Here is a 13,128-nt window from a genome sequence, read left to right as displayed (position 1 = left end):
GCAAGTCAGGGTTTTTGTACCATATGGATAAGAGCTTATAATGGTTTTCTTGTATTTTACCACATGTCGAGAGCCATGAGAATGCAATAGAATAAACTTTGTGTCCTTTTCAGATAGCACTATGTCTAATTCTTTTTCCCACGTCTTCAAGAAAGGAGGAGGGGGGGTGTTCTGTTCCAATATTTTGTATTGTGTAGTGGTATGCTCCTCTCCCCCCCCCCCTGTTTTCAGATTTCTAGTTAGTTTAGCCTAGCCACTCCCTGTTTTCCGAGTGATGCCTTGCTCATAGTCGCTCAGCTTCTGAGTAGCAGCATCCATTTTCTGAGCTGAGTTTAATGTTGGCATAATTCTTTTACCATCTGGATTACCTGCAACATCTTGTAATACAATCTCCGGATTAAAAGGCTACTTGATTAACGCCTGAGTGTCTGATGCGTAAGCTGTAAGTGGAGAAAGTCAAATTCAACAAGTCACTTCCGTGCGCATTGAGGTTGGTCTACACAGGTGCGTGATTGTATATAGCTGACTTTCGAAACGCCACAGTAAAAGAATTGCCTTAGTACTCTCCTTCTCTTTCTAAGGATAGAATATTCCCCTCCTCCAAATAATAAGACATCATTAGTCTCCTGCTTGCTGCAGTGAAGGGTAATTGCACCGCTTGTGTAAGACTTTTTCATCATATCCTGCTCTGCACTGCATTCACTGAGGATCGCAGAAGCTTCTAGCAATTGCAGTTTTCATACAGGCAAGGAACTGCATTCAACCCTGTTTTTCTGAGGGCAAATATCATCTGCCTGCTATTAAGTTACTGGGCAGAGCCCATCATATTGATACATTACAAGGCTTAACTCAAAACACCACCTGCAGTAGGAGGTCATGTGAAGCCGCACATTATCACCCTCATCTCAGGAACATAGCCAGAGAGATTCCTCCCCTTGATAACCATGCTGAGATCTTACTCCTGCTAGGTAGAGACATTCTCGAGGCTCATAAGGTCCTTGAACTTCGCAATGGCCCTTTCAACGCTCTATATGCCCAGAAACTTACAGTGGGTTGGGTCATCGTGGGGGATGTATGTCTGGACAGAACCCGCAGACCCTGTCAAGTACGGATGCCTTCCACCCTGCACCTGGACCTTCGCAAACACTATTAGTGACCACATCCACTTCCATGTACCAGCGCAGCATCCAAATGTCCTTACCCCAGGCCTTTGAACGCAAGCGAAAATACCCAGCCATACCTAGCACTAAATGTGCAGCTTTCCAAATTACTAGCCCTGGAAATGTTGCCATTTAGGCTAGTGGACACTGAGGCCTTCCGTAGCCTGATGTCGGCAGCCGTACCGTGTTGCGCAGTCATTAGCTGCCACTATTTTTCAAGGTGTGTCATGCCCACCTTACACAAACATTTGTCCCGTAACATCACACGTGCCCTGACCAACACAGTTACTGGGAAGGTCCACTTAACCACGGACACATGGACAAGTGCATTCGGCCAGGGACGCTACATTTCCCTGATGGCACACTGGGTGAATGTTGTGGAGGCTGGGAGCGAGTTGTAACCTGGGATGGCACAGGTGCTACCGACGCCAAGGATTGCGGGTCCTACGTCGATTAGGATTTCCGCCAACACCTACGTTAGTGGCTCAACCCCCACTTCTCCTCCTCCGCCTCCACTTCCACCTCCGTATTATCCATGTGCAGCACCAGTCAGTCATCAGTTGGAAGCTGGAAGCAGTGTAGCACTGCAGTGAGGAAGAGGCAACAGGCCGTGCTGAAGCTGATATGCTTAGGGGAAAAACAGCACACCATCGCAGAGCTTTGGTAGGGGATAAGAGACCAGACTGAGCTGTGGCTCTCGACACACAACCTAGAACCAGGCATAGTTGTGTCTGATAATGGCCGTAGCTTGGTGGCGACTTTGGAGCTCGGCAAGCTCACACAGATCCCATGCCTAGCCCACACCCTAAACTGATTGGTTCAGCAGTTTCTCAAAACCTACCCCAATTTGCCTGAGCTACTGGTGAAGGTGCGCCGCGTGTGTGCACATTTCTGCAAGTCACCAACAGCTTCAGCTGGTCTGTCAACATTGCAGCAGCGCTTGAAATTGCCAGCTCACCCGCTGTTGTGCGGCGTAAGCACGCGCTGGAACTCCACGTTCCACATGTTGGCCAGGCTTTGTGAGCAGCAGAGGGCAGTAGTGGAATACCAGCTGCAACATGGTCGTCGCCTTTCCAGTCAGCTTCCGCTATTCACAAGCAAGGAGTGGGCATCGATGTCTGACCTCTGTGAGATTTTAAGAAACTTTGAGGAATGAACACGCTATTCTCATTTTATTATCAGCATAACCATCACACTTCTGTGTCAACTGAAACACTCGCTGCTCACAATTAAGGACGACGTTTTGCATGTGGAAGAGGTGGAAATTGGGGAAGACATTACACTGGGTAATAGCCAGGCCACCCTCAGTTCGTCTTCTCAGCGCGAATTGGACGATGAAGAGGAGGAGCAGGAGACGGTTGCCTCCGCTATAGCGGGTAGTACCCATCTGTTCAGCGTGGGTGGGCAGAAGAGGAGGAAGAGGATGAGGAGATTGATAGTGATCCTCCTGATGACGACAGCGAAGTCTTGCCTGTTGGTACTCTGGCACACATGGCTGACTTCATGTTAGGCTGCCTTTCCCGAGACCCGCCCGTTATAAGACCCCCGCTAAAAAGAGAACGTCTCATCTCTCATTCCTCTAGTGGAGAGGACGAGCAAAACGGTGCAATACCAGAAGATCCTTGATGAACAATTGCTCCAAAAATTTCCATCTGACAACGCTGGCGGCAGAGTCCGTAGTTCCTTGTCCAACCGAGGAGGGGAGACAAGGGGAACACACAGCAGTTCCAACAGAGGAGGGGCAGCACTCTCCAAAGCCTGGGACAGTTTCATGACACCCCGCCAGCACCCTCACCCTGATGCACGGCCTATTGTCACAAGGAGAACATTTTTGGAAGATGGTGGAGTACATGGCAAACCGTGTCAGCGCCCTGAATGATCCCTCAGTGCCTTACAACTACTGGGTGTCGAAAGCTGGAAACATGACACAAACTGGCACTCTACGCTTTGGAGGTGCTCGCCTGCCCTGCTCCCAGCATTTTGTCTCAGCGGGTATTCAGTGCTGCTGGTGGCATTATAACATATAGGCGCATCCGCCTGTCAACTGAAAATGCTGACAGGTTGACTCCTATAAAAATGAACAAGGCCTGGATTGACCATGACTTTTCGACTCCACCAGAGGAAAGCGGTTGAACATAAAGGCACTTTAAATGTGCTGTTTATAATGTACTGAATACACTGTATTCCCATGCACCCCTTCCACCACAAACAAGGGTATATGATTGAATCTTCCTTTTCTAATCCTCCTCCTACTCTTCCATCATATCAACATGCTTATTTCATTGCATTAGACTTGTCAATAAAAGCAAAAAAAGGAAGAGACCACTGTGGTACTCAGCAGAAGTGGCCCAAATCATTAAAAATAAAAAGCTAGCATTTTGTAATTATAAAAAAAAACCAGAGCAATGAAGATAAGGAAATCTACAAGATTAGGCAGAAAGAGGCCAAGCAAGTTATAAGAACTTCTAAAGCGCAGGCAAAAGAAAAACTAGCTCAGTCTATGAAAAAAAGGGGATAAGACATTCTTCAGATATATAAATGAAAAAAGGAAATTAAAACAAGGAATAACTAAATTAAAATGCATGTGTCTTTACAGAGGAAGATGTTCTAAGTTTGCTGTCTAAAGTGAAGACAAATAAGTCACAGGGGCCTGATGAGATACACCCAAAATTATTAAAAGAGCTTAGTGGTGAGCTGGCAAAACCGTTAACAGATTTATTTAACCAATCATTAGTAACAGGAGTCGTCCCGGAAGATTGGCAAATGTCGTGCCCATTCACAAGAAAGGTAGTAGGGAGGAATCGAGCAACTATAGACCAGTGAGTCTGACATCAATAGTAGGCAAATTAATGGAAATCCTATTAAAGGATAGGATTGTGGAACATCTAAAATCCCATGGATTGCAAGATGAAAAACAACATGGGTTTACTTCAGGGAGATCATGTCAAACAAATCTTATCGATTTTTTTGACTGGGTGACTAAAATAATAGACGGTGGAGGTGCAGTAGACATTGCATATCTAGATTTTAGTAAGGCTTTTGACACTGTCCCACACAGAAGACTTATCAATAAACTGCAGTCATTGAGCATGGACTTCCATATTGTTGAGTGGATTAGGCAGTGGCTGAGTGACAGACAACAGAGGGTTGTAGTCAATGGAGAACATTCAAAACAAGGTCATGTTACCAGTGGGGTTCCACAGGGATCTGTACTGGGACCAATTTTGTTTAATATCCTCATAAGTGATATTGCAAAAGGCCTCGATGGTAAGGTTTGTCTTTTTGCTGATGACACAAAGATATGTAACAGGGTTGATGTTCCTGGAGGGAAACGCCAAATGGAAAAGGATTTAGGAAAACTAGAAGAATGGTCAGAACTCTGGCAACTGAAATTTAATGTGGATAATGCACCTGGGGCGTAAAAACCCAAGGGCAGAATATAGAATATTTGACACAGTCCTGACCTCAGTATCTGAGGAAAGGGATTTAGGAGTAATTATTTCAGAAGACTTAAAGGTGGGAAGACAATGTAATAGAGCAGCACGAAATGCCAGCCGAATGCTTGGATGTATAGGGAAAGGTATAAGCAGTAGAAAGAGTGAAGTGCTTATGCCGCTGTACAGAACACTGGTGAGACCTCACTTGGAGTATTGTGCGCAGTACTGGAGGCCATATCTCCAAAAGGATATAGATACTCTAGAGAGAGTTCAGAGAAGAGCTACTAAACTAGTACATGGATTGCAGGATAAAACTTACCAGGAAAGGTTAAAGGACCTTAATATGTATAGCTTGGAAGAAAGAAGAGACAGAGGGGATATGATAGAAACTTTTAAATACATAAAGGGAATCAACTCGGTAAAGGAGGAGAGCATATTTAAAAGAAGAAAAACTACCACAAGAGGACACAGTTTTAAATTAGAGGGGCAAAGGTTTAAAAGTAATATAAGGAAGTATTACTTTACTGAGAGAGTAGTGGATGCATGGAATAGCCTTCCTGCAGAAGTGGTAGCTGCAAATACAGTGAAGGAGTTTAAGCATGCATGGGATAGGCATAAGGCTATCCTTCATATAAGATAGGGCCAGGGACTATTCATAGGATTCAGATATATTGGGCAGACTAGATGGGCCAAATGGTTCTTATCTGCCGACACATTCTATGTTTCTATGTTATTCATCACATATAATGGCCTCGCATATATTCCCTTCAAATATAATATTTTACAGGGTCAGCTCACCTGCAGGCCCTCGCATATAATTTTTTAGACTGTCAGTTCAGCTGCAGACCCTCGCATATAACTTTTTAGAGGGTCAGCTCAGCTGCAGGCCCTCGCATATAATTTTTTACAGGGTCAGCTCAGCTGCAGGCTCTTGCATATCATTTTTTAGAGGGTCAGCTCACCCGCAGGCCCGCTCCTCAAATCTTTTACAGGGTCAGCTCACCAGCAGGTCTTCACCTACAATCTTTTACTGGGTCAGGTCACCAGCAGGCCCACTCCTCAAATCTTTTACAGGGTCAGCTCACCAGCAGGCCTTCACCTGCAATCTTTTACTGGGTCAGGTCACCAGCAGGCCCGCTCCTCAAATCTTTTACAGGGTCAGCTCACCTGCAGGCCCTTGCATATAATGTTTTTCAGGGTCAGCTCACCTGCAGGCCCTTGCATATAATGTTTTTCAGGGTCAGCTCACCAGCAGGCACTTGCAGATAATTTTTTACAGGGTCAGCTCACCAGCAGGCCCGCACCTAAAATCTTTTACAGGGTCAGCTCACCTGCAGGCCCGCACCTAAAATCTTTTACAGGGTCAGCTCACCTGCAGGCCCGCACCTAAAATCTTTTACTGGGTCAGCTCACCTGCAGGGCCTCACCTAATTATACCTAATAGGTAATTTGCGCGCATGCCTTGCTTGAATGTGGTAGCCTTAGCCGTTTCTCACTGATTCGCCATTACCCGTAGTTACAATTGTTTGTGCTGACAATAACATCGAAAGTTGATAGGCCAGACATCCGAATGGATTTTTGCCGTCACGAGGATGTGCGATCGGCCCCAGGTGAACTAGAGTCACCAAAGCGGCAGCTGGCCCTCACCCATAATGTTTTAGATGGTCAGATCAGCAGGCCCTTGAACCAAATGTCTTTGAGGGTCACTAGCAGGCCATCAATCATAATTTTTCGAGGGTGTGTATGATGCCATCCTTTATGTGTAATAAAGGGTGTATTGGAGTGCCAGTTCCTTGTAATTTTTGGCAGCCCTTTTACTTAGTGCATAGGCTTAATGAGTGTAGGAGTCCCACTAGATAAACAATTGCACCACAATGTGAAAGAGGCCCTCCTTCATGTGATATACAGGTTGTATCGGAGTGACTCTTCCTTCGCCAGCACTTGCACTTTATATACAAGTAAATATACAGGGAAGAATGTTTCTTATAAATTTTTCCTCTAAAATTTATATTCAGTTTTGTGCGTATTATTGTCAGTCTGTAAAAGTGGCGTACTATTCGGACAATATTTTTCCCAGCAGTGACCTGCGAGTCCAAGATGCATCTAGACATCCTCCCCATGCTGTTACAGAACCATTTCGGTGGTGTTTCCATAAATTTATGACTGCCCATTCCTTGTCCTTGGTTCTCTGCTTGGAGGAGGTCCTCTAGTACCCGGAACGCCTTCTCCCGTCCAGCCAGACTTCTTCTGATCAGCTCCAACAGTGATGGTTCTCTCCAGGGGACTGTATGAGACTTCTTCTGTGGACGCTCTCACGTGTTAAAGGTTTGTAAAAGAAAACAGGAAAATCTTTAAAAAAAATACAAAAATCTAAAGATTTAGGTTCTCTGCTGTAGGTATTGCCTTGTGTTTAGCTCTGATTGAAAAAAAAAATGCATTACCTTTCCAAACTATCAGGCCCTGGACGTTCAGAATCCACTGTCCGCATCTCTCACAGAAACAAATTCCTAGCAGTGGTCCTGGCTCGCCAATGTTAAAGGGAATATTAATTATAAATATTTTGGGTTAATATCAATTATTAATATTCATAAATAGGCGTGAGTAGTCTATTGAGGACTCCGCATATTTGTACTATAAATACAACTACCTGTTGCTATACCTTTTCCTGAACTACGTGAGGTGGATTATTGCGGCGGTGACCAAAAGGACTATAAACTGTGTTTGGAACAATAAAGGAATTTATTGAACAAATACAAGTCTACAGTCTATCAATTCTACTATATCTATATATATATATTTATATCAAAGGTTATATAAATATATATATACTAGCAGAAGGACTCGGCTTTGCACGGGTATATTTCATCTATTTCATTTAATGTTTCTGTGTGTCGTTTAAATATATCGACAGCATCCTACATAACAGTAACCTCTACAGCACTCCACCCCTATAACAGTGAACTCCACAGTTCCCCACCCCTTAACCCTGACCTCCCCACAGTGCCCCGCCACTTTAAAATAGGACCTCCACAGCAGCCCATCCCCTTAACGGCCACTGCCGTGTATGCAAGTAAAAGCATTGCCACTGCTTATAGTGCTCTACGATACCAACATATCCATGTCCCTGAAGAGCCAATCTTCACTTGGCGAAACGCGTCAGTTTTGGAACAGATCTACTAGGGAGGTAAGCGTCTAGGGAACTTTAGCACAGGTCTGAGGTTCCAGAGGCTGGGGGTCGCCCTTCTCAGGGCGGGTGCTCCGATCACCCTCGCATATAATTTTTTAGAGGGTCAGCTCAGCTGCAGGCCCTCGCATATAATTTTTTACAGGGTCAGCTCAGCTGCAGGCTCTTGCATATCATTTTTTAGAGGGTCAGCTCACCCGCAGGCCCGCTCCTCAAATCTTTTACAGGGTCAGCTCACCAGCAGGCCTTCACCTACAATCTTTTACTGGGTCAGCTCACCAGCAGGCCCGCACCACAAATTTTTACAGGGTCATCTCACCAGCAGGCCCAAAACTCTAATCTTTTACAGGGTCAGCTCACCTGCAGGCCCTTGCATATAATGTTTTTCAGGGTCAGCTGACCTGCAGGCCCTTGCATATAATGTTTTTCAGGGTCAGCTCACCAGCAGGCACTTGCAGATAATTTTTTATAGGGTCAGCTCACCAGCAGGCCCGCACCTAAAATCTTTTACAGGGTCAGCTCACCTGCAGGCCCGCACCTAAAATCTTTTACTGGGTCAGCTCACCTGCAGGGCCTCACCTAATTATACCTAATAGGTAATTTGCACGCATGCCTTGCTTGAATGTGGTAGCCTTAGCCGTTTCTCACTGATTCGCCATTACCCGTAGTTACAATTGTTTGTGCTGACAATAACATCGAAAGTTGATAGGCCAGACAGCCGAATGGATTGTCGCCGTCACGGGGATGTGCGATCGGCCCCAGGTGAACTAGAGTCACCAAACCGGCAGCCGGCCCTCACCCATAATGTTTTAGATGGTCAGATCAGCAGGCCCTTGAACCAAATTGAGGGATTTCCTGTCCACAGACTAGTTGATACAGGGAAAGTGCATAGGTTGAGAGTTACCCGCCTCATTATTTATTACTAGGCCATTCCCCCTCGATACAAAGAACTGAATCAGGCCGTATGTGACCATATCCCTTTGCTCACACTCTAAATAGTGAAGTCACATACTTCATTTAGTGTCTCATGTATTTTATCAGAAATAAAAGTTACATTTTAACTTCCAATAAAAAGGCACACTCAGTTTATTAATATACAGTTGAGAGACCACTGAGTTCATTCATTAGTAAGTCAATTTACATTAGACCTCTACTAAATACGGTTTATATATTTGAAACAATGGGGCCCCTGGACAAATTGTAGCAACACAGCACATACAGAGACGCAATATCCGGGCAGGGTTATACCCTAGTAGGTGGTAAGCATGGGTTATATGTCCGACCATGAACAAATCTCGGGTAAACTATATCTCCATCCTTGGGACCAGCATAGACTTTAAAAAGAATAAACAAATGCTTGACTAGTAAATGTGTATGCCAGAGGGGGATAGGAGTGGAGGAGGCCGCCTTTTTTAGGCCCTCTTGGCTCCTTCCCCTCCTTCCATCCTCCCCCACTTTCCTTTAGTGTTTCAATTTGTTAGTGTATTTATGTGACACAATGACATTTCTTATGCACAACTGATATATCAATGGCAAGATCTTGGTGCTGTACAGATATTTTGTCTGTAATCTTTATGTAATTACACAATGTCATTGCAGGATGCTCATGTTCTATCCTTATTCTTGCTTAATAAAAAATACATTTGAAAGAAAAAATCCATCCAAGATGGATGCATGTAGCAGAGTAGTTGAGCCCTATGTGTCGTGCGACTTTATGTCATCCTGTAGCTCTAGCCTAAAGCTGACCTGGCGTAAAAATGTGCGTATGGCAGTTGGGATGTGAAGAGAAAGACTTGCAGACTTATATTCGCTAATATAATCAAAGAAATGGAGGACGGCTCACCCTCTTGTCGCTATGGTAAGGTGCTCTAATCTCTTGATACACCCTAATTAACACATAGAAATAAAATAGAAGTAGATAGGCACTCTAACACCTGGAATCGCTGTGAAAAAGAACTCAAATTTATTAAAGGACAGCTATAAAAAACAACTATAAAAAACATGTAGGTCGACATATAATGGATGCATTCAATGCTATTTAGCGTTGTACTCAGTAGTACATGGCAATCTGTATAGCAAATGGAATTTCATAGCATTGGATACATAACTACACACATCAATAGTTAAGCCAATAACTGAAAGCCAATGTTATAACTCCTAAGAATATGTATAGTGATTTTATAGCATCAATATTATTGTTAAGATGTCAGTAGATGGAGGCAATCTATGTGTATATAATCCTTGTGCAAGATAACATATAAAAAATAAAAATGAATAAAAACACTGATCCCACAGTCCAATTCCTGGAGAAGATGATAATATTTATGTTTCCTTTAAGTAACACAAGTACGGTACTTGGTTTCGTATATCTCCTGTTGCGGATATATTTAACACTGCAGATAATGATAGGTTTGTCCTAATATATTATTATGCAGTAACTTTCTTATAATAAAGTAAGCCATTATGGAGTGGTTACTTTATGTCCAGTATAGCCGCTGCCCTTATATAGAGGCCCACAGTGATATTACATATAGGGAAAAGTCTTTAATTTATTGTCTGATAGTTGCGATTAGGTATTTATGCAAATCTAGAGTGGCGTCCCAAGTGGCACATATGTACTGATTGCCGTTACCTGTCCCGGTGTTTTCGTGGTCTAATCCCGCCTGTGCAGGTCTAGCTATCCTTCAGCATCTCTCGCGGTTAAGAAATCTCGGCGTCCAACGTGCTCTGTATCAGTCTATTTGGTAGGCGTATAGATCTGTGCAGGGCAGGGTTTGGAGTTATAGATAATGGAGGCGCTTCCTCATAGCTTCATAGGCATTTTCAACAACGGCATAAGCTATACAAGTGTTTGAATCACCAGGCGCGTTTCGGAGTATGGCTTTAGTCCTTCATCAGTGGTTGCACTCAATTGAAATATCTCCCGAATTTATATCCTTAGTTCTCCATTTTGATTGGAGACACATGGAGTAGGCAATTATACTGGGTTCTAAATTGGAAAAGCTGAACTGGATGTGGGCGTGCGTAATCATATATTGCAGTTCATTTGGGATTCTTTTGCGGTTGGGTTGCGGTTTATTTTTGTTTTGATGCGTTTTTTCTTCAGTTGCTGCTGATTTAATCTTATCTGAGTGTCTATTATAATATTTTTTGTATTATAATAACACATCTCAAGAATGAAAATAAAAATTACATAAAAATGCATAAACATCTGTAAAAATATACATAAAGAGAATAAAAATATATATTCAGAAATATATGGGTACAATAGTGAATAGTAAATGTCAGATATATTTAGTGGAATATGGGTAAGATGATATTGGCTTCTTTGGATTAAAAAATATCTCTCGATAATTACTTCATTGCTCCTTCCTAAACTGGGGCACTATATATTGGATAAGACTAGACACGGACCATTGTTTGATCATCTACACAATTCTAACAATTTTGGCTCTATACACCACCACAATGGATTTGAAATGAAACGAACAAGATGTGCTTTAACTGCAGACTGTCAGCTTTAATTTGAGGGTATTTACATCCAGAGCAGGTGAACGGTGTAGGAATTACAACAGTTTGCATATGTGCCTCCCACTTGTTAAAGGGAGTCTGTCACCACATTTGAGCATATTAGACAGATCCAATAGCGTTATATGTGCCACCCAGAAGCAAAAAACGGTACCTTTGTTGCATATACCGGAGTCTTCTTTCAGCCAAAAATGAACTTTGAAGATTCTGTTAATGCGTCCCTCTCAAGTGCCCAGGGCGGCGTCTCAATCTTCCGAGCCCAAGACCGGACCTCCCCAACGGCTCATAACCCCGCCCTCCGTGTGCCTCTGCCCGCCCGTTTACTCTCCTCCTCTCTCCTTTTCCACTGCGCCTGCTACGAATTTGACTGCACCGCCGCAGTGGAAAAGGAGAGAGGAGGAGAGTGGGTGGGCAGAGGCACATGGAGGGCGGGGTTATGAGCCGTTGGGGAGGTCCGGTCTTGGGCTCGGAAGATTGAGACGCCGCCCTGGGCACTTGAGAGGGCGCATTTACAGAATCTTCAAAGTTCATTTTTGGCTGAAAGAAGACTCCGGTATATGCAACAAAGGTACCGTTTTTAACTTCTGGGTGGCACATATAACGCTATTGGATCTGTCTAATATGCTCAAATGTGGTGACAGACTCCCTTTAAGGGACCAAAAGTAATGGGACAATTGGCTTCTCAGCTGTTCCATGGCCAGGTGTGTGTTATTCCCTCATTATCCCAATTACAATGAGCAGATAAAAGGTCCAGAGTTCATTTCAAGTGTGCTATTTGCATTTGGAATCTGTTGCTGTCAACTCTCAAGATGAGATCCAAAGAGCTGTCACTATCAGTGAAGCAAGCCATCATTAGGCTGAAAAAATTAATCAGAGAGATAGCAAAAACATTAGGCGTGGCCAAAACAACTGTTTGGAACATTCTTAAAAAGAAGGAATGCATCGGTGAGCTCAGCAACACCAAAAGACCTGGAAGACCACGGAAAACAACTGTAGTGGATGATCAAATAATTATTTCCCTGTTGAAGAAAACACCCTTCACAACAGTTGGCCAGTTCAACTCCAGGAGGTAGGTGTATGTGTGTCAAAGTCAACAATCAAGAGACCTCACCAGAGTGAATACAGAGGGTTCACCACAAGATGTAAACCATCAGTGAGCCTCAAAATCAGGAAGGCCAGATTAGAGTTTGCCAAACGACATCTAAAAAAGTCTTCACAGTTCTGGAACAACATCCTAATGGACAGATGAGACCAAGATCAACTTGTACCAGAGTGATGAGAAAAGTATGGAGAAGGAAAGGAACTGCTCATGATCCTAAGCATACCACCTCATCAGTGAAGCTGGTGGTGGTAGTGTTATGACGTGGGCATGTATGGCTGCCAATGGAACTGGTTCTCTTGTATTTATTGATGATGTGACTGCTGACAAAAGCAGCAGGATGAATTCTGAAGTGTTTCAGGCAATATTATCTGCTCATATTCAGCCAAATGCTTCAGATCTCATTGGACGGCGCTTCACAGTGCAGATGGACAATGACCCAAAGCATACTGCAAAAGCAACCAAAGAGTTTTTTAAGGGAAAAATGTGGAATGTTATGCAATGGCCAAGTCAATCACCTGACCTGAATCCGATTGAGCATGCATTTTACTTGCTGAAGACAAAACTGAAGGGAAAATGCCCCAAGAACAAGCAGGAACTGAAGACAGTTGCAGTAGAGGCCTGGCAGAGCATCACCATGGCTGAAACCCAGAGTCTGGTGATGTCTATGCGTTACAGACTTCAGGCTGTAGTTGACTGCAAAGGATTTGCAACCAAGTA

The sequence above is a fragment of the Bufo gargarizans genome, chromosome 2, assembly GCF_014858855.1.
Source record: "Bufo gargarizans isolate SCDJY-AF-19 chromosome 2, ASM1485885v1, whole genome shotgun sequence".
Taxonomy (NCBI): Eukaryota; Metazoa; Chordata; class Amphibia; order Anura; family Bufonidae; genus Bufo; species Bufo gargarizans.
This window is presented reverse-complemented; position numbering follows the sequence as displayed.